Source organism: Dipteris shenzhenensis, chromosome 28 (assembly GCF_047967505.1).
Source record: "Dipteris shenzhenensis isolate YYH24624 ecotype China chromosome 28, Dip_SZ_1.0, whole genome shotgun sequence".
NCBI lineage: Eukaryota > Viridiplantae > Streptophyta > Polypodiopsida > Gleicheniales > Dipteridaceae > Dipteris > Dipteris shenzhenensis.
The window spans coordinates 36,486,093-36,506,591 of record NC_141623.1 but is presented as its reverse complement, the minus strand read 5'-3'; positions in this window follow the sequence as shown (position 1 = coordinate 36,506,591).

The following is a 20,499-nucleotide window of genomic DNA, read 5'->3' as shown; positions in this document are numbered from 1 at the left end:
TTTATCTCAAGGTTGGTTGTTTGTAAAAAACAAAGCTAGTTTCAATCATTGATTTCCTGTGCCACTCAAGTAGCCTACCATAAACTTTATATTTGGGTGTCTTTGTCAGTGGAGGAGTTGGTCTGTATGATGACTCTAGTAACATTAGAGATTGAGAAAAGACATCTTGATAGAGGTAGTGACAAATTTTAGCTTTCAAGTATCATTTGCTTTTGTGCTAAAAGGATTTCAACTAGTTATTAGAGACTCCTCCTATCCTTTGATCCTATTGACAGGTGTAGTTACAATGGATGCTTTCCAGTATTGTTTGCTTTCATGCCATGGGACTCAAACAAGTTACAATTCACAACACAATACTTTGTGTCTTTTGCAAACATTTTGCAATGGATGGATCATTGCTTTCAACTTTCTAGATGTGCATTGTGACATATTAAACATCTAGCTTTGTTGCTTCTAACCATCATCTAACATGTGTGCTCTCCTTTGTTCTTGCTTGTATCATCCTCTGTAGCTAGGTAGGAGCTAGGTATGGCCAAGTAAAAAGTCTCCACTTTGTCTTTTTGGTTTGTACTCTGAGTTGTTAGCTTAGTGTTAGCATGCCTCATGAACATGTTCAGTAATGTTAGCGTGCTTCATGAACATGTTATGTATGGATTTGTTCTTCAGTCAAATGGCTTGTGTTGTTGTGTTCTCTTGGGGAGTTCAGTATATAAAGACCCTCGATATCATTTTTGTTCAATAGAATGGGTTTTAGGTACCCCTTATCTATGTGTATTTCAGTAACTCCACAAAAAAATAAAAATGCATTTTATTGAACACACATGTTATCTTACATTCACTTTAGTATTCCCCCTTGGTATATTCTTCAAAGACTAACTTTTCTTCATAGGGGCACTAGTTGCTGAGCTTAAGAGCCGAATTGTCTAGTTCCTTGGTGCATTTTACCAGGCTTTTCTTAGTATGCCGTGGAAGCTCTAGCAGATGAGATTTAACAATCATATCATAGCATTCAATCTCAACTCATGTTATTGCTTTGAAGCCTCAAAATTCTAGCTCACATTCATATATAATAGTTTTGAGTCCTCGGACTTGCATGATTTTGTTAATTATTATAAAGAATTGGCTATTGTACCTTTTATCTACTTGATTTTATTAAGTGGATTGTCTTTTGAAAGTTATTGCTATGAAATTTCTCTGTAAATTATTCAATTGGTAGGTTGTCTCCTAGCTTCAATTTGCTTCATTCTTTAGCTACTTGCTTTAAAGATTATCATTTGTTTCCTTGTTAATATCTTGCAGTAGCATTGTTGGGTCAATATTTGCTTGGGCATAGCCATTTTTTGTGAGGTTCAAGGCATTTTTTGGATATAGGTATCTTGCCTGGCCCATAACTTATGCATTGATCAACAAAATTCGACAAACGTTGTCTTCAAGTTGTAGTAGAAATTCTAATCTTGAACATGAGACCAAAAAATAATGGAATAAAGATTTGTAATGAGACCATTAAAGCATTACAAGTGCTATGTTGCATGTGAATCAGTGGTACGCTAAGCTACCACACTACAACCATTGGCTCCCTTTTCAACACTTTTTTTGACACAAAGTACATTAATTATTTTTTCCAAAAACTCCTAAGCGTTGATATTAGCCTCCATATAAACATTGATATTATAGTTAAAAAAGTTCATCGATAAATCAGTTTTCGATGCTAATATGGATGGAGATATTGACTCTGGGAACTTTGTTTTCGACACTTATATGGATGAAAATATCGACACTGTCAAGGAAACCCAAAGTTGTATTGATGGAAATATCGATGCTTTAGATTTGGGGAAAGTTTTTAAAAGGGCATCCCTTCTATATAAGGTTTGTATTATAGTGCACTGGCCATTTTATATGTTTACATTCAGTTTGAGTATAAAAGTTTCTATATTTTCTTTCAAATTTGAGTAAACAATCTCATGTTTTCGTGAGTACAAAATTATAGTCTCTTGCACTTTCTATATCCAACTACTCTAGCTTAGTCACTCCTACTGTCCTCATCATTGCTCCCACCCCCCTCATCGCTCCCACCTTGCTCTTCATCATCCCCTCCTCCTTTTGCCTTTCTAGCTTAGCCATCTTGTAGACGATATTGTTGCAAGAACTCATCTCCATCATCGTGTTCAAGAAGCACACGTGTCAAAGGCTAGTATATCCAATAGTTGTTCAATTCGAGTATTTGAAGAAAAATGGGTATAGTAAGTGCTTTTATTGTTAACATCCACAAGTACAACCACCAAATATAGGGCAATCAATGAGTAAAGGTGACCAAGCAAAAAGATTGACTTCAACAGGACAAGCTCAAGGGAGTTTGATACCCAAATACACCAAGGCCAATGATTACAACAAGCAATGTGCACACGGAAGGAGTATAGCTCAAACTTAGGGAGTTTGATCCCCAAATACCCCCAGCCTACCCAAAAGTCCAAAGATTCTAGGCAACATGCATAGGTTGTACGTTCCAGCTACCACCGCCCAAAAACATGGAGTGTTGGAGCAAGGAGATGCACACTTCAGAGTGCATACACCTTGTGCTCTTCAGCTCCACTCCATAGGAAATAGCGATGCTGACAAAAATAGCCATGAAAGGAGTATAGCTCAAACTTAGGGAGTTTGATCCCCAAATATTTTGAAGAAAAGGCTTCCAGCAACATTCAACTCAAGGAGCCTGTTCCCCAAATATCATCCCGAGAAAGGGTTACCGTTGAGTGTCCCGACAAAGCTGAGTCTCGCCACTCTAGTTTTGAGTCTCATGCACCATGCATGACACCAAATAGGTGAAGGTGTGAGGGCGTTCAGGGAGTTTGAGTCCCAAATCACCCAAGCCTAGGAGTGGTGAGGCTAACACAAGCGCTATTTGGGAACCTGTTAGCATCACCTCCTAATTTTAGGTTTGTTGTCCCAAGCACTTCAATATGGTTAACACAAGTGCTATTTCCACTAGTATAGGGAGAGTCAATAAGAAGAGCAATATGCCTTGGCGCCCTATGAGCCCAAGAGCCCATGGTTGTAAAGTGAGGGAGAGTGCTAAAAAGGAAAAGGGTTGGCCCTCCCTTCAAAAGGTGACTTGTATAAAAGGCCAAAAGTTTGACTTTGGTCTTCATTGTTGTTTGCACAAGTTTGAATACAAGTTCCCTCTTCTCTTCTAAGAGAGTGTTTTGGGTGTTCTCTTGTTTCCATTGTAGTGTCTTTGTGGTTTTCACTCTATCCCCCTTCACTCCCTTCTCCTTCTTCCCTTCCTCCTCCTCCCTTCTCCCTCCTTCTCCTTCTCCCCTCCCCTCTTTCCCTTCCCTCTTTCTCGCGCGTGAAACCACATTGCAACAATCCAGAGGTACTTGAGTGACACTTGCAGATGGCTCGTGCTATGCATTGGTCCCATAAGGAGTAGTCGGGAGTGGAAGCTCTGTCAGCATATCTTCAACTACCCCATGACACGTGAGTCACCACTGAGATCACACTACATTTTTGGCATCGCTGCCGGGGAGAAAAGGTATGCTTTTGCATTTGCACTTGTCTTCCTTCATTATATTCCCATTACATAAGCTCTCAAGCTTAACTTGGAGCTTGTTAGTGGAGTTGTAGGAGAGAAGAGAGATGGAAAGAGAGAAAGAGAGAGAGAGAGGATGGAAATCTATTTTTTCATGTAGGAATGTCATTTTTGAGCTTGGGAAGCTTGTTTTTGGTGTTTCAAGTTGATAGGAACGTAGTAACTTGGTTGCTAAGGTGTGGATGTAGTCTAATCACCTCAAGAAACAACAAAACTAAGGATTTTTGTCAAGTTTTGAAGCAGTTTCATATTCTAAAACTTGCCTTTTTTGAGTTTTTGCATTTTGACTTTCAAAAAGTGTTTGTTTTCAAGTTTTTTTCATTGAGTAGGTAGATTAGGTAGTGTAGCACCCCCCCATCACAAAAAAATAAGAACAGAAACTGCAAAATCTTCAGAAATCACCCAATCTCAATCGGCACAACTGTGTTTGACTATCCTATTGAGTCGATGCGGTAGCGTATCACACCGACCAGATTCCCCACTGACCGGTGCGTTAGCTGGATCTTGTCAGTCAAACATCATTGACCCGGTGCTGTAGCACTTCCCCGCCGACCTAACTCCTGACCATGGTCTATCCTGCCGCCCAGCTACAAGGAACACTAGTGCGGGTGGAGGTGGTGTTGCCCCCCTTCCTAGGGCATTCACCAAAATGTGCATAGCCTCATCAGTCAACATTGTTTGAGTAGCTAGCGGGGGTGGTGTGGCTATGGGCTTGACGGGTCACAGGGCTGGCCTTAGGCCTTGCCCAGGTGGTGGGGTCCATGTAGTTACTGGTGTCGGCATCGGGACGGAAGTACTCATGCCTGTGTTTGTTGGCACAATCAGTATAGGCAGGTAGGAATGGACTACTGGTGGTGGGGGGTCCTTGGGCATGGTAGCATTGGGCCCATGCTAGGGGTGGTAGGGTGGAAACTACGGTGCTCCAAAATTGATAAAGGCTAGGGGGACTGGGGCAGTCAGAGGGTCATAAGGCATTCCACCTTGGAAGTTCCTAGCATCCCCTCGACTTAGTTCTTGTCAATGAAGTTCCCTCATCCATGGATCCTCATCATCCATGTTCTCCCACTGAGGGGGTCTGGCATACGAGGAGGAACTTGGATTGGAGAAAGTAGTGTCTAGCCTAGTTTGTGGCTCAGGAACTGTATGTTGCTGGCTCTCCCTTCCTGTGGACATGCCGGCAAAGGGGTTCTCCATGTCTGCTGACTCTGTTCTCCCCATGCAGCCAAACATATTAGAGAATGTACCTCTAAGCTTGGATGCAACCAAAGGAGTGGGAGAGTTGGGAGAAGCTACAGTCGTGAAGGGGGCTTCTGATGCCCTTGGACCCGTGGGGTCTTACATTACTCCTTCAAGACTTTCTGTGTCATCTGAACTAGATTGAGCTTCTGGACAGGGACCTACAAACAAGTGGAGGCTTGGGATCGAGCTGCCGGATCCCCAACTAGGATGGAGGGTGGGCTGAGCGTAGCTCAAAGCGCTTTCATCTTGCACTGGACCCTTTGGCAATATCCTTATGGACCTCAAGTGCATGTGGGGTGCCTCTGGCTGAGGACACCTAAGATGAACTCAGGTTCTGGAATTTTCTATTAATTCCTTAGCTACCCCAGAGGTACAGCCCCGATCGGTGGGGTAGCACTCCACCACTGGACGGTGGGCTAGAACTATAGCACCTGATAGTGGGATACGGGTATAGCAATGGCAGTGTAATATGGTTTTGATGGTGGGCAGCAATGTAACCCTTCTGCGATGATCAGTAGCCTAAGGGAATAGAACTGAGCTGCGATGGATGTATGGTGACGATCGGTGGAGAAATAGGTGCCACGTGGTCGGTATGATCTAAAGCACGAACTATCCCCATGGGCGTAGGGATATAGTATAACAACAATCGATGGGAAAATGACTCGATGGAATAGTATAGCGATGACGATGTAGTACGCGGATAACATTGGACGGTGGGATTTCATAGTGACAGGTAGCGTGATGTGGTAATGCAACAGTGGAGGGGAACGATATGAGTACGGACAAAGGGGTAGGTTCATCATGCTAGCGGCAGGGTAGAGAAATAGCAACGGTCGGCGAGGAACCACTACAACACTGGTCAACAACCTATTAGATCGGTGCGAAAGTAACTCTGACAAGCATTAACTAAGCCATAGGAGGGGAATAGGGAGATCTAAGATGGTGGGCTGAAGTAAAAATCCATCTCAAGCTGTCCATCCAATCTCCCCCGTGAGAAGGTGTATAAGACTAATGCTATATAAGAAAAAAACTTTCTAAGGCTCGTGTTCAGGCATTAATCCTCTCACTACAAACTTGTAGAGCAAGTCCATACACTGCAAGTTTGAATCAATAATATTGAGACCTCCTTCCCCTGTGGGGAGAATGAGGGCCTCCCAAGCCACCCTAGGTACAACATTTGAGGTGCCATCTAACCCACTCCAAAGGAAGTTCCCGATAGGTCTCATGAGCTGAGAGATGCAACTTCTAGATTTGTTGCACCAATATGAGCAAACGAACTAGGTAGTATAGCCAATAATACATGGTTCACAACCACTATTCTCGATGCAAGGTCAAGTCTGGTAGAACTCCAAAAAATGAGTTTCCTCCTGATGCTCTCCAACATGGGATCCCACTGTTGTGCTAGAGAAATGGCCACCCCAACCTGGCATCCTAGGTACCTGATGGAAAGATCCTTTGAATCCAAGTGAATCCTACCCCCAGTCTGGAGTGTCCTCATCACTAATCCAAAATCTATTGGATTTGTTCCAATTAATATGAGCCCCTACTATAGACAGTGTAACATCTAATTCGAGAACTGTAACCTCAAAAAGAAAACTCTAGGGGAATCTTTAAAAGATTCCCTCTTTTTCATGTGAATTTGACGTTTATTTGAAAAAGATGGCCTTTTTGCATCATGGTTTTTGAAAAAATACATTAAAACCATGCTTTTTTCAAATTTTACCGATAGTTTTTTTGGAAAACGGGCACAAACACCTACACCTAGAATACCAAAATTGTAAAAAGTATATTAATTTTTTCAAACCAATACAATAAGGGCCTGTGCATCCAATGCACATAAAAGGACCATGGCATAACACATTTCAAAATCCTAAAAAGTTACAAATCACATTGTTGCACAAACATACATGCTACTGATCCTACAAAGAATAGTTCTCATCCTTTTATCCTACACCTTCAAATGCACTAAAGCCTAAGCTTTGTGTGGTAGAAGTTGAAGATCCCTCCTCCTCTAGGCTATGCACTAGAACATTCAACCTGGGCAAGTTTAGCTGCCACCCTCTTTTTTGCATGGCGTGTCTTGGATTCCATAATGTCTTTGGAATTTTTTGAGATATTATGTATTGTGTCTCCTTTGGCAAATTCTTGGCTTGTGTTAATTGAAATGCATATACCAAAATATCTACCTCATCTAATCGTAGAGTATCAATTCTTGGACAATTCTTTGTCACCCTCTTCCCTTTTTGGCCACGCTTCCTTTGTTACCACCATCTCTGGGTTATATTGACCTGTGAAAGCATCCATGGACTTGGTGAAAAACCAATGCACCTCTATTGACTTGATCTTTGAACCTTCCTTTTTGACTTTCACAACTTTAGCAATCCAAAAAGGAAATCCACTAGGATCATCTGTTGCTAGCACAGCAACCATCATACCCACTGCCAAGTCCTCGATGCTACCACTCCACATTTCTTGAACCCTTTCCCTGGCTTTTTTGGACTTTCTTGCTCTAAGGTACATTTCTCTCTCCTCCCCAAGATAGTTCTTCTTTGAAGGTGCATGTAAATGTGCACTTGAAGAAGCATTCATATGCGCATTTACAAAATCTTGTTCAATGCATTATGGCCAACTAAAATCTGACACATCTTGGGGGTCATTTAGTTGGTGATTGATAAGTATTTGGGATGTAGAGAATGGATTCCACCATGTCCACACCACATCTTCAAAATACATTGCAGGATGCTGGATTGTTCCTCTAATCTCATTGACTGAACTAATAGGGTTTACATCTCTCCCCTCCTTCATGGCTCGTTGCACCTCCCTCACTGATTGTAAAGGTTGTAAGGGTGCCACATACAACTCATGCTCTAGAACACACTTCAAGAACTTCAATCCTTTGACTGGAACCCAAGTTGATGATGAACTTCCCCCACAATAACATCGTGCCTTCTTGATCTTTCTTCATTCAAAATCGGTGTTGAAAGCTTAACTCGTTGAGCTTTTCAATACATCGATCAATTTGATCATTGTCACCAAACACAAAGCGTCTGAAATTTGTTGTTTTCCCCACGTTTGCAATTATCAGTTTTGGCACATATGCATCTTGTAAAATGCGGATCATTGCATCCCCATTCCATGCTTCTTTCCTTCTCAGCTTTACTGAGAACCGGCTAAACATCCGATCAATATGATCGTGTGTGTGGCCCACCATAAGGAATCCTAATTTCACTTTAGAAATATGCCTTTCTCCACAAGCATGCGAAGGTATGCCAACACAACTTGATTCTTGTTCTCTCTTGATGTGTTATCAAGTTGGACACAACACTTTTGGAAAAGGTTGTGTAAGATTCCTCAATGCATCATTAAGAATGGAAACTGTGAGATTAGGATCATTTCTTACATTTGGTGTTGTTAGATAAACCTTGGGGATTAATTCACCATGGTAGATCATGCATCCAACCATGTGATATCTGATGAAGTTCTCCTCTTTCAAAACCTTGGGCACTTGTTTGAAGTGTGGAAGATTGGACTTCTTTTGATCCATCCCATCAATGATGATGGTTATATACTTATCAAGCTGTTGGTATCTCTTCTTGTGATGCTTCGCTAACTTCTTCCTTTCTAGAGCTTGCATTTCTCGATTCATTTGCAACTCTGCAATTGAATCTTCTGCAAATATAGAAATCAATTAGATGTTGCAAGGAAACGATTTTTGTAAAAAAGAAGAAAATTTCATGGCATCATTACACACACCTCTCTCTTGTCCTTGACTTCTATTATGTAAGGCCTTCAGGTCCACACATGTGGCACACACACCAAAGCGACAAAGCTTTGGTACCTTCATGTTGTTGAATTCATTCTTCCAAATCCTACAAAAATGCTGGTATGTCATGTACTCATCACCTACAGTAACCATGGTATCCTTGTACATGGAATGGATCTCACACTTGGAGAAATTCGATAAGTGCAACTGGTCACTATTTGAAAGAGCCTCGGCATGTTTTTGCACAAAGTCTTGCAACCACAAAAAGCTATAAGGACTTGGAACATAAGGGACCTCCTCTATATTCGTAAATGATCCAATGCAACATATTGTAATCCCTGTGCTTGACACTCACTTACCTGATTTTGTATCCACCTACTTCATGTTAGTACTTAAATGTTTTAAGTGGCCCGATGGTTGAAATCTGATGGTTAACTATACCTAGTCTAAAGGGCACTAGCACTATGCAATAAATTTTAGGATAGCACGACAGTAGTGTAGGGATAGCACGGCAGTAGTGTAGGGCTAGCACAGTAGTAGTGCAAGATTAGTGTAGGATAAGTTATTGCTAGCGTAGTGGTTGGTTGCACTAGAATATGAACAGCCACCAGTGCAGTGGTCTGCTTCTATTATTGCAAGATGAATGGATTTGTTATGGGAAACCAATGTGGTGGTTGTTGGGATATACTAAAAGCAAGCATGGGATGAAGTCTTACGATTAACTTTCCCTCTCTACCTTTTGCAACAAGTATATAGACTACTTCTAAGACAAAGAGAACTTTCAAAGCGAAATAACTTTATTACCTTGAAACTATGTGTCCTTTCTTCTGAAGTTGATTCTCTATACTCCAATAACGTAGAGAAAGAGACAAAAATGATGGAACACCCTTTTTTTGTACTCCTTCAAATAATGCCTCAAATAATTCAAAAACATAACAACTCAAAATTATAATCTCTCTCTCTCGCTCCCTCCCTCCCTCCCTCTCTCTCTCTCTCTCTCTCTCTCTCTCTCTCTCTCTCTCTCTCTCTCTCTCTCTCTCTCTCTCTCTCCATGGTATCTGCCTTTAACTAATTCACAAACATAGTAGCTAGAAATTATAATCTCTCTCTCTCTCTCTCTCTCTCCCTCTCTCTGTCCCTCCTATACCAAAGAAGAAACAAATGTCGAAATAATCTTATGGCTCTAAATATCATCAACCTCTATCTCCTCTTCCTCTCTACCTTTTGCAACAAACACATAGATGACAATAACGAAATAGAAGAGAGGAGGGATGAATAGAGCTTGGGCAGAAGTTTTCTCTTAGAGATTTTCGCTAGGTATAAGAAAAACGTGAACAAAGAGGAGGGAAAGTGACTAATCAAGAGTAGATTGAAACAAGAAGCTTGGACAGAAGTTTTCTCTAAGAGATTTTTGCATGTGTAAGAAAAACGTACACAAAGAGGAGGAAAAATGACTAATCAAGAGTAGAATAGAGATAGTTTGAAACAAGGTGCTACAAGATGGTAGGAATGCATTTTTGGAGTGCATGGAGGAGGTGAAAGGTTTTGGAAGAGAGAGAATAGTGAGAGTTGGTTTGGAAGTCAAAGTTTGTTGAACTAGAAGGAAAACGTGAGCATAGTTCTAGTTGGGGTCTAGTTTGGATGGGAGGAAAACAAGGAGGCCTGACATGGTCAAGCCCATGTCAGGCCAGACTTGCCATGGTCAGGCCCATGTCAGGCCCATGTCAGGCCAGACTTGCCATGGGCAATATTTTATTGTGAAGGACCAATGATGTTTTTTGAGGTATTTTGAAAAAAAGATGGAATTTTCCCTAGAATTGAGGAGCCTCTATTACAAAGAAGTCCACATGGCATAATCTCCTTAATGGATTCCATATTCCCTTATCCAAGCCTCTAATATTTTAATGATTCTCTAAAGGGCCCTTTTTGAGTCCAATTTTTTTTGTAATGAGTCATACTTTTCGTGCCAATCCTCCCCAATAGGTACTCACTCTGCCACCGCTCCTTTACCCTTATCCGCACTACTACTCCCACCTAGGGAATTATTGGAACCCATCGGTCCAGACACTGTTTGCACTTGTGGAACAATTTGCGGTCCGGACCCTGCACTAGCACCTGCATCTCCATCCGTTTCGGGTCAGTATTGTTGTGAAACCATTTCCTGACATGTTTGCAGAACCATAGCCTCATGCTAGCATGCAACTTGTTTGTCCCATTTCGCACAAACATCCCCTTGGAGAGCATCAAGGAGAGAACCCATCTACTTGCTACCAAAGTGTAACAGTTCCATGTGCGGGCAACTGCTGGCTTGAATGGACCCATGAAGCCCAGACCCCACTTTTGAAATGGCTCTAGTGGCAAAATGGGGTTAAGCGGCATTAGATTACAATCTATGGGTTGGCCCAGCTGCCACTGGTAGAGGTCGCAACTCCTAGCAAACCATCTGACATCCATCTGCATGGTTGGCCACCATAAGCCCACTTGTAGAATTTTTGTTGCGGTTATTTCCCTTGCAAAATGACCACCGGAAATCCCACAATGGGCTTCCATTAGCACTGCCTCTTGCTCATGAGGCTGAAGACACCGCAGCCGAGCCTCTATCAAATGTCACTAGCACAACTGGCCCAAGACCACTTCAAAAGATTGGCTCCATAGTGCCAATCATTTCCTTTGATCTCTATTCATGTAATTGGGCATTATGCCGGTAGATAGGAATGGGAGCATCTCATCGTACCATGACCACGGGCCCTCCGGAACGTCTTCGACCTCTGCCTCGATCAGATCCACTCAAAAAATAGTCGCCAACTTTGCATCAGGAAACTTGTCTTCTACTCCCATTGGTAGCTCCCCAGCCTCCAGTTGAGATAAGTAATCTGCTACTGCATGCTGAGAGCCCAACTGATGAATAACATCAAAATCATATTCCTGCAGTAACAATACCCATCGTGCCAATCGACCTATAAGACTTTGCTATTTTACTAAGTACAACAATGCAGAATGATCAACATGGAACACAAATGGTCGGCCAAACAAATAATGCTAGAATTTTTTGACTGAATAAATCATGCCCAGTCCTTCTCTCTCCATGACAGAGTAATTCTTTTCGGTAGTTGAGAGCCATTGGCTTGCGTAGTAGATTGGGCGATACCAACACTTCCAATAGCTCTATCCGAGGCATCAAATAATACATGGAAATTCTTCCCCCAATCCAGAGACATTAGCACCAGTGCTCTGGAAAGTTAGATCTTGAGTTACCGGTAAGCTTGGTCGCACTCTGTGGTCCACATAAATGCCTTCGGTTCCACATGAGCAAGTGCATTCAAGGGAATCGCCATGTGAGCCAGGAACCACAAATGTCTTTCATGCCATCGAATTTGACCTAGAAAGTGCAAGCACTCTTAAGGCATTGTTGGAGCAGGTGCTTGCATGATCATTGCCACTTTGTCTAGATCCACCACAATTCCTTTCGTCAAAATTACATGACCTAGGAGCCGGCCGCCCAGTGGGGTAGGCCTGGTTTGATATTTTTATCCCCCCGATCGGTGGGATACTATATGGTGATGGTCGATGGTGAACATAGATGGCGAGACAATTGGTGTGAAGTAATGTCGGCCACGGCCGACGTGGTACCCAAATGGCAACGCAGTGGTGCAGTGTGGGATAGCGATGACCCACGGGATGGCATCGGCCAGTGTCGAAACTTTTAGTGGTCGGTGGTGAACTATTCAGCGACGGTCGATGATGTACTCTTGAGTGATGGTTGGTGTCGAACCTTTCAGTGGACGGTCGACGATGAACTTTTCAGCGACGATCAGTGCTATACTCTTCAGCAATGGTCGGTGGCAAACCTTTCAGTGATGGTCGGTGCTGATGGTCGGTGCTGTAGTGATGACCGTGGGAAAATAGAAAAAAAAAGGGGAGGAAGGGGGAGTGGGGTGGGTGAAGAGTGGGCAGAGCAGAGTGCACTTTGTGTTGGGTGATGTGACAAGGGGGTCAGCATGCAAGCACATGAGCCCTTATAAACAATGCAAGAGCAGACCCTAGTCACCTAGTGCTGATCGTGTCTACATGTGCAGTGTGCTCGATAGGGATTTGTGTGCTGCTGGTGCGTCAGGTGAGATGCCTACCGTACTGAATCACCTAGACCTAGATGTGATGATTATGATGAATGTGGTGGAGGTGGATGCCGTACTACAACATAGTGATGAGTAAGGAGCCATGTAGAGTATGTGTCCAGTTTATTCTTTACCTTGGATGCCAGAGGCAACTTTGGGTCAGACCTTACTGCTGTTGCAGGCCTCGATGTTGAGTAGTCATCCCCAAGGTCAGGTTCTTGTGTAACTCTTGGTGGGATGGAATTCGGATCCTGAGGGTTCTCTTGACTAGCGGTGGTGATGCTTGTGTTGAGTCGAACCGCTCGTGGCACCATTGTGTATTCGGTACCTTGGGGCTAGCCTATTGTGTCGGGATCGTTGGCAGGTTCTTGTGGGGCTATATCCTGGGAGGACACAGGTTCTTGTGGTGCTGACTTCATCACCTTCGAGGTTTGCAATGTCTTTTTTTGGATCCAGGTGACCTTATTGCTCCAACGGCTCAAGTAGGCAGTGTTGCTCGAACTATTGGCAAGGTGTGGTGGTGGCGGATGAGGTGTGAGCATTGTACGCGGCTTTCTCTGGGTGGCAAATGGGGGTGGAGGAAGGGATCTTGAGGTGACCTGAGCTGCTATTGCTATGCTGTCATTCTCAAGGTGTTGGTTCCGATCAAAGTGACGTTGGGCATAGAGGATAGCATCTTGTACTTGCCGCTCATGAATCTATGGTGGTAGTGTGGGTTGAGCATGCAATGGCATCGATTTACCACTGCGGCTAGCTTTGTGCTCCTTTTGAGCTGGGCCCTTGGGCGGTGTGCTGGTGAAAGTTGGGGCTTTTGGTTGGCCTTACTGCATCGCTTCATTGTCATCATGAATCGGCAAGGTCGGTGCTGAAGAGGGAGGGCTTGGTCTGCACAGCAAAATTACTGATATTTAACCACCATTTGTAAGCGAAACTATTCGAGTGAGCCAATTGATTTGCAGCTTCCTAGAATAATATGCTCTTCAGTGTCTTCTATAGGGAGAACATAAAAGCATATATCCACAGCTTAGCGAACAACCATTAGATTTAGATCTACATAACCCAAGGTTTGAAGTAGTTGGCCGTTTATAGCTCTTATTGAGGCAACGGTGAGGATTAGGGGTGCCTGTAGCTTGTCCCATACCTCTCAAGAGATGAAATTGTGGCTTGTTCCTGGGTCTATAAGTGCTTTGATGTGCAAGCACAGTACTTATAGCTGAACAAGCAACCTGGTTGGCTCTATTGTTAGCTCATCTATTAGTTAAATCTATTCAATTGTTGCCTTAAAAAGAGTCATTTGTCTATGTTGTCGGATCTTAGCACTATGGATCCTAGCTTCCTCGATGGCTTAGCGCTTCATCCTAGCTACCTCTGCCTTGAGCTCTTTTTCTCTATGTACAGCTTTAGTGTTGATTGGTTGGGCCTAGGGCTACTGGTAGGGGCTGGAGGTAGGAATGGCATGTTCATTCAATTGGACAAATCACGCCATAGGATGGGATTTCCTCTTAGCAAAGACATGAATGGCATTTTCACTTCTCTAGATAGGAAGACAGCCAACCCAGCACTATCGTAGGGTTTTGATGAAGCTTCTTCCTCTATGGATAACATGTCATCGAAGCCGTACAGGTCTCCTTTGTCCTAGAGGTTGTGCAACACTGGGTCCTCTTGGAACATCCTTTACATCAGATCCAGAGCATCCTTGAGAGTGCTCTCAATGGAAGCAAGAACGGAAGAGGGAGAGAGAGAAACAGAGAGCCACACAAGTTTTGGTGGGTGCAGAACACTCTAATCTTCTTTTTCATTCATTTATATATGTGTTTGAGTATTGTACATAACCAGGGTAAAGGCACAGTGACCTTTAACCCCCACAACCTCCCACTTAAAGGACAATGTGCCTTAAGGGAGAACAACCAAGGAGCATACTATCCAATGCCCATCAATACATGACAATACTCAAACCGCTGACTAGGTAGACTCTTCATCAACATATTTGCAGGGTTATCATATGTATGAACCTTGACAAGCTCTATGCGCTTGTCCTCAAGTACCTCCCTGATGAAATGGTACCTAACCTCAATGTGTTTGGTCTTTGCATGAAAGATCGGATTCCGTGCTAGCTGAATAGCACTCATAGAATCACTATGCAATGTCGGTACACCTGTATGAATCCCCAACATATAGCCTCCTTGCAACCCTCTGTGGCTGCAACATACTCAGCCTCTATGGTAAACAAAGCAACACACTTCTGTGCATGAGACATCCATGACACTACACCACCTACAAAGGTGAATACATAACCAGAAGTGGATCTCCTACTATCCACATGCCCTGCATAGTCTAAATTTATGTACCCAAGTACACGCATGTCTCCTCTACCAAAGCAGATGCACATCTCCTTGGTACCCTTCATGTACCTCATGATGCACTTAACTGCCTCCCAATGCCTCTTTCCTGGATTAGCCATATACCAGCTAACAACTCCCACTGCAAATGCAATGTCTGGTCTAGTAGCTATCATAGCATACATAAGACTCCCAACTGTTGATGCATAAGGAACCTTGGCCATCATGGCCCTCTCCTCATCTGATTTGGGACTATCTGTATGACTCAGTTTCACATATGGAGGCAATGGAATACTCACTGCCTTCCCCCCCTCCATATTGAAACACTGCAATACTTTTGTAACATACTCCTTCTGTGAAAGCCAAAGGAGTTTCCTACTCCGATCACGCTTGATGCGCATACCAAGAATATGACCTGCAAGTCCCAAATCATCTAGCTCATAAGTATTCTTGCTAGCCAATAGCATATCATCCACATATAGTGCCAGGATTATCAGGCTATTATCCTTAGCCCTTTTAGTGTAGAGGCAGTGATCAATTTCACTCCTTCTAAAACCCTGGGACCGAATGAAAGCATCAAACTTCTGATACCATTCTCTAGGCGCTTGCTTAAGATCATAGAGACTCTTCTTCAGCTTGCAAACTAAATGCTCTTTGCCCTTTTCTTCAAAGCCTTCCGGCTACACCATGTAAATTTCCTCATGCAGATCCCCATGCAAGAAAGCTGTCTTGACATCCATCTACATAAGCTCCATATCCTCTGCTGCCACTAGTCCAAGCATGCATCTAAGTGTGGTCATCTTCACAACTAGAGAGAATATCTCATCAAAGTCCACACCCTTCTCTTGCTTGAACCCTTTAGCGACCAAACGGGCCTTGTACCTAGGCACATCATCACCTGTGACCTTCATCTTGTAGACCCATTTACATGGCAATGCTTTCTTTCCATGTGGTAAAGAAACCAAGTCCTAAGTCTTTTTCTTCATAAGTAAACAAAAAGAAACCAAGTCCTAAGTCTTATTCTTCATAAGAAACCAAGTCCTAAGTCTTATTCTTCTTATTCCATGTGGTAAAGAAACCAAGTCCTAAGTCTTATTCTTGTAGACCCATTTACATGGCAATGCTTTCTTTCCATGTGGTAAAGAAACCAAGTCCTAAGTCTTGTTCTGACTGCATAGCATACTCCCACTTGCGTTGATCCTCGCGCATCATAGCCTCTCTGTAGCAAGAAGGCTCCCCACAATCAGTAAGCATCACATAGTCTACCCTTGGAGCAAACCTATCAGGTGGTCTAGACACTCTAGATGATCTTCTCAAGGGCATTTCAGCTTGCTGTCCCACTTGCATATCAGCCACATTTGGCTCATCATTTCCACCAATAGATGATCCATCATCTATCCTTGATTGTATACCTGTGGGAGTACTTGGTGGTACCATTTCTTGCACATTTGGTGCATGGACAGCTTGCTGTCTATCAACATATGCAGGTGGATTCACATCCTGGAAAGTGATTCTCCTCATTTCCACATCCCTCATGGGTGCCTTATGCATCTTCTTCTCATTGAAGACTACATCATGGCTGCGTATGATATTCTTTGCTTCTGGATCCCAGAGATGATAGCCCATCTCTCCACTTTCACCATAACCCAGAAAGATGCATTTCGTAGACTTAGGATCTAGCTTCTTTCGAAGCTCTTTTGGCACATGTGCATATGCCTCACACCCAAATATATGCAAATGAGAGTAAGAGCGTTTCTTGCCACTACATGCCTCTTTAGGAATACCCCATCCAAACTCTTACTAGGTGATCTATTGATCACACACACTGCAGTCTTCATTGCCTCAGCCCAAAAACCACCAGAAAGACTTGCATTGGAAAGCATTCATTGCACCTTTCTTGAATGGTACGGTTCATCTTTTTTGCAACTAGATTTTGCTCTGGAGTACGAGGGGATGTGAGCTCCCTCTTAATCCCATGTATATCATAGAAATGCTGAAAGTCATGAGAGAGATATTCTCCACCATTTTCAGTCCGTAGGCATTTAAGCATTCTACCCGACTGACTCTCAACCAAGGCCAACCATTTCTGAAATACCTGGAACACATCACTCTTCCGAGCTATAGCATAAGCCCACACTTTCCTAGTTGCATCATCAATGAATGTCACATAGTATTCAGCCCCGCCTAATGACTGTGTAGGCATGGGACCACATACGTCTGAATGCACCAAATCAAGCTTTTCAAACTCTTTCTTTCCCCTTCTTTTATGGGTTGATTTAGTCTGATTCCCATAGAGACAGTGCTCACAAAATTCAAAATCAAAGAAACTCAAATGCAGTACATAACCCAAATGGCATAAGAGTTTCATTCCATTCTGGCTCATGTGCCCCAACCTGCAATGCCACAAAGAAGTACTTGGCTGCTCGGTTATTGCAACAACATGATCAAACACCCCTGATACATGTACGGGATACAAAGTCCCACACTTGGCATCCCTGGCCAAAAGCATAGAGCCCTTCTGAATTTTCCAATTCTAAAATCCAAAAGTGGTGTGAAAACTAGCATCATCTAGCTGACCCATTGAAATAAGACTCTTGGTCAACTTAGGCACATGTCTCACATGTTTCAAAACAAATGCAGACCCATTTGCAAAAGAAAACTTTATGTCACCTGCTCCCACTATGTCACATGCATAGTTATTTCCAAGATGCACACAACCTGTCTTTCCACTATCATAAGTGGAGAACCATTCCCTATGGGGAGTAACATGGAATGAAGCACCAGAATCCAAAATCCAATCCTGGGAATATGCATCATTTGAAGTGGTAAGCAAATCTGCAGATAAATTAGACATGAAGAGAATGTCATTGTCACTATCATGTGTGACTGCATTGATCTCCTCGATCTTCACTTTTCCTTTGTCCTCCCTTGGACTCTCTTCCTTCTAATTTGCACCCCAATTTGCATTCTTTTTCTTATCCTTTTGCTCTCTTTTCAGCTTGTAGCAATTCTTTTTCATATGGCCCTTCTTGCCACAGTGGTAACACTCAATGTTTCTTGCCCTGGATTTGCTATGAGACTTCCCTCTTTCTTGGGACTTCCCCCTGAACTGTGATCTGCCCCTTTGCACATTTAAGGCTGCATCCTGCTTGTTGCCATCCATAGACTTCCATCTAATCTCCTCGGCCAACAAACTACCCACAACATCATCAAACTTCAGTACTCCACCAGGTGCAGAGTTACTAACAGCTGTACAGAAGGTATCCCATGATGATGGCAATGAACATAAGAGAAATATTGCCTTAGTCTCAACATCAAAATTCATCTTCTGAGCCTGAAGCTGGCTGAAAATAATATTGAATTCATTCAAGTGAGAAGCAATGAAGACCCCTTCCTTCATCTGCAGCTCAAACAACCTCTTCATGAGTTAAACTTTATTAGAGGCAGTTTCCTTCTCATAAGTGGCACACAGTTTCTTCCACAAATCTTCCGTAGTCTACTCATTTACTACTATGAAATAAACTGACTCTGCAAGATGAAGTCTAATAGTAGACTTTGCTAATGCATCCAACTCATTCCAATCATCCTCAGACATATTTGCAGGCTTAGCTTCAATTGCTGCCAAGGGTTTAATCTACTTCTTTTGAATAAGCACATCCCTTATCTATTATTTCCAAAAGAAAAGTTTGTCCCATCAAACTTTTTAATGTTGGAAAACTCCTTTTCAGACATGGAAGAGGATGCCATGATGCAAATAAAGCAAAATCCCAAACACTAGTGCGTGCAAGAGAGAATCACACCAAATACCAGGTGCACCCAAATTTGTATGCCACAATAGAGTGAAATCTCACCAAAACTCAAAGCTCAAAACGTCAAAAGATGCAGCTGACTCAAGTGCATGTACTATGCATCCATATGAGCAAATCTGGCCCAAAAGAAAATGCCAGCTGCAATGGCAATCCAAAATGCTAATAAGTGCCAAATGGCTCAAGCATAAACACCGTCCATGGGCATATGCATCAATAATATCTCATCCAAGAGAGCATAACACTATCAATGCATCACCTGCAATGTGTCAAAGCTGTCCCTCAACATAAAATAGCATCCATGTGCAAAGCGTCCATTAAAAATAGCATCCCACAAGGTAATCTGGGCCTATCAACACATCCAATAAGGATCGCAATGCATCCAAATGGCCTATAAATCATCCACTGCAACCCAATGCACACCACGAATGAGCGCACATGGCTCAAACTGCAACCAGAATGATTTGCATAAGGTATGCTCAAGAAATCATGGTCCCATGGCAATGACCACTACTAAAAATAGAACCTGAGATGCCTCAAAACATGGGCGCCATTGCATAATCGGACTCAACAAGAAAATCTGCAAATATCTCTCTTCTGCTGGAACTCCAAAATCCCAACCGATGAGTGAAAAATGGGAGTCAACACTTATCCACTGCCATGTGGCATAAATCTAAGGTTTCAAAACCTTCGAATTTAAAATCCATAACAGAGAGACAAAATCCAATACACAGATTCTATAACTATGAAAATACTCCACCAAATTGCGCAAGAATTGACAAGTAGGGGTTTTTAGGCATCTCGAACGCAATGGGACAGACGGTTTTGGAAACCGTGGTCTCAATCACTGGGTCCAACACATGGACTGAAATTTTTTTTTTGAATTAGAACTGTTTGTAAACTCCACTGGAGTGTGAATGATGAGCAACATAGAAGTTTTAGGACCTCCTAAGTCCATCAAAATTGACAGATCTGCAAATGGTTGCTCCAAACTTGGCTTCCAACACCCGGGCAGAAAAACGTAGAAACTGACACAATGAGTCAGAAATCCAATGAAATGATCCCAGATTCAAGAATAAAGGTGTTTCCAAGCTCTTGAAGTGAAATGGACACTAAAAACAAGCAAGAGTTGCCTCTACAAGTCAATACGAAGTCTCTATCATCGAATGGAATAGGAAAAAGCTTTAAAAATGACTTTTTCTTTGAAAACACTTAACAGGCTCTCAAAACCACTTTGCAAAACTAAAGTGACTTTTCCAAAGGTTCCTCCAAGGTCTCTGCACACTCGAATGCAAGTAAAGTCACCCACAAAGCTTCCCACAGAGCTTCTCCTTCCTCCCACAGAGTTGCTGAGCTTCTAAGCATTCACGCACGCTCAGCCAGATCACCCGGGCTCTAATATCAGTTGAGAGTGCTCTCAACGGAAGCAAGAGAAAAAGAGGGAGAGAGAGAAACATAGAGCCACACAAGTTTTAGTGGGTGCATAACACCCTAATCTTCTTTTTCATTCATTTATATATGTGTTTGAGTATTGTACATAACCGGGGTAAAGGCACAGTGACCTTTAACCCCCACAGTCCTCTGCATTAGATCCGGAGCATTCGACTGCTCCACACTGAGATGTTCTGTTTCTTCCACTCTTTCTCAA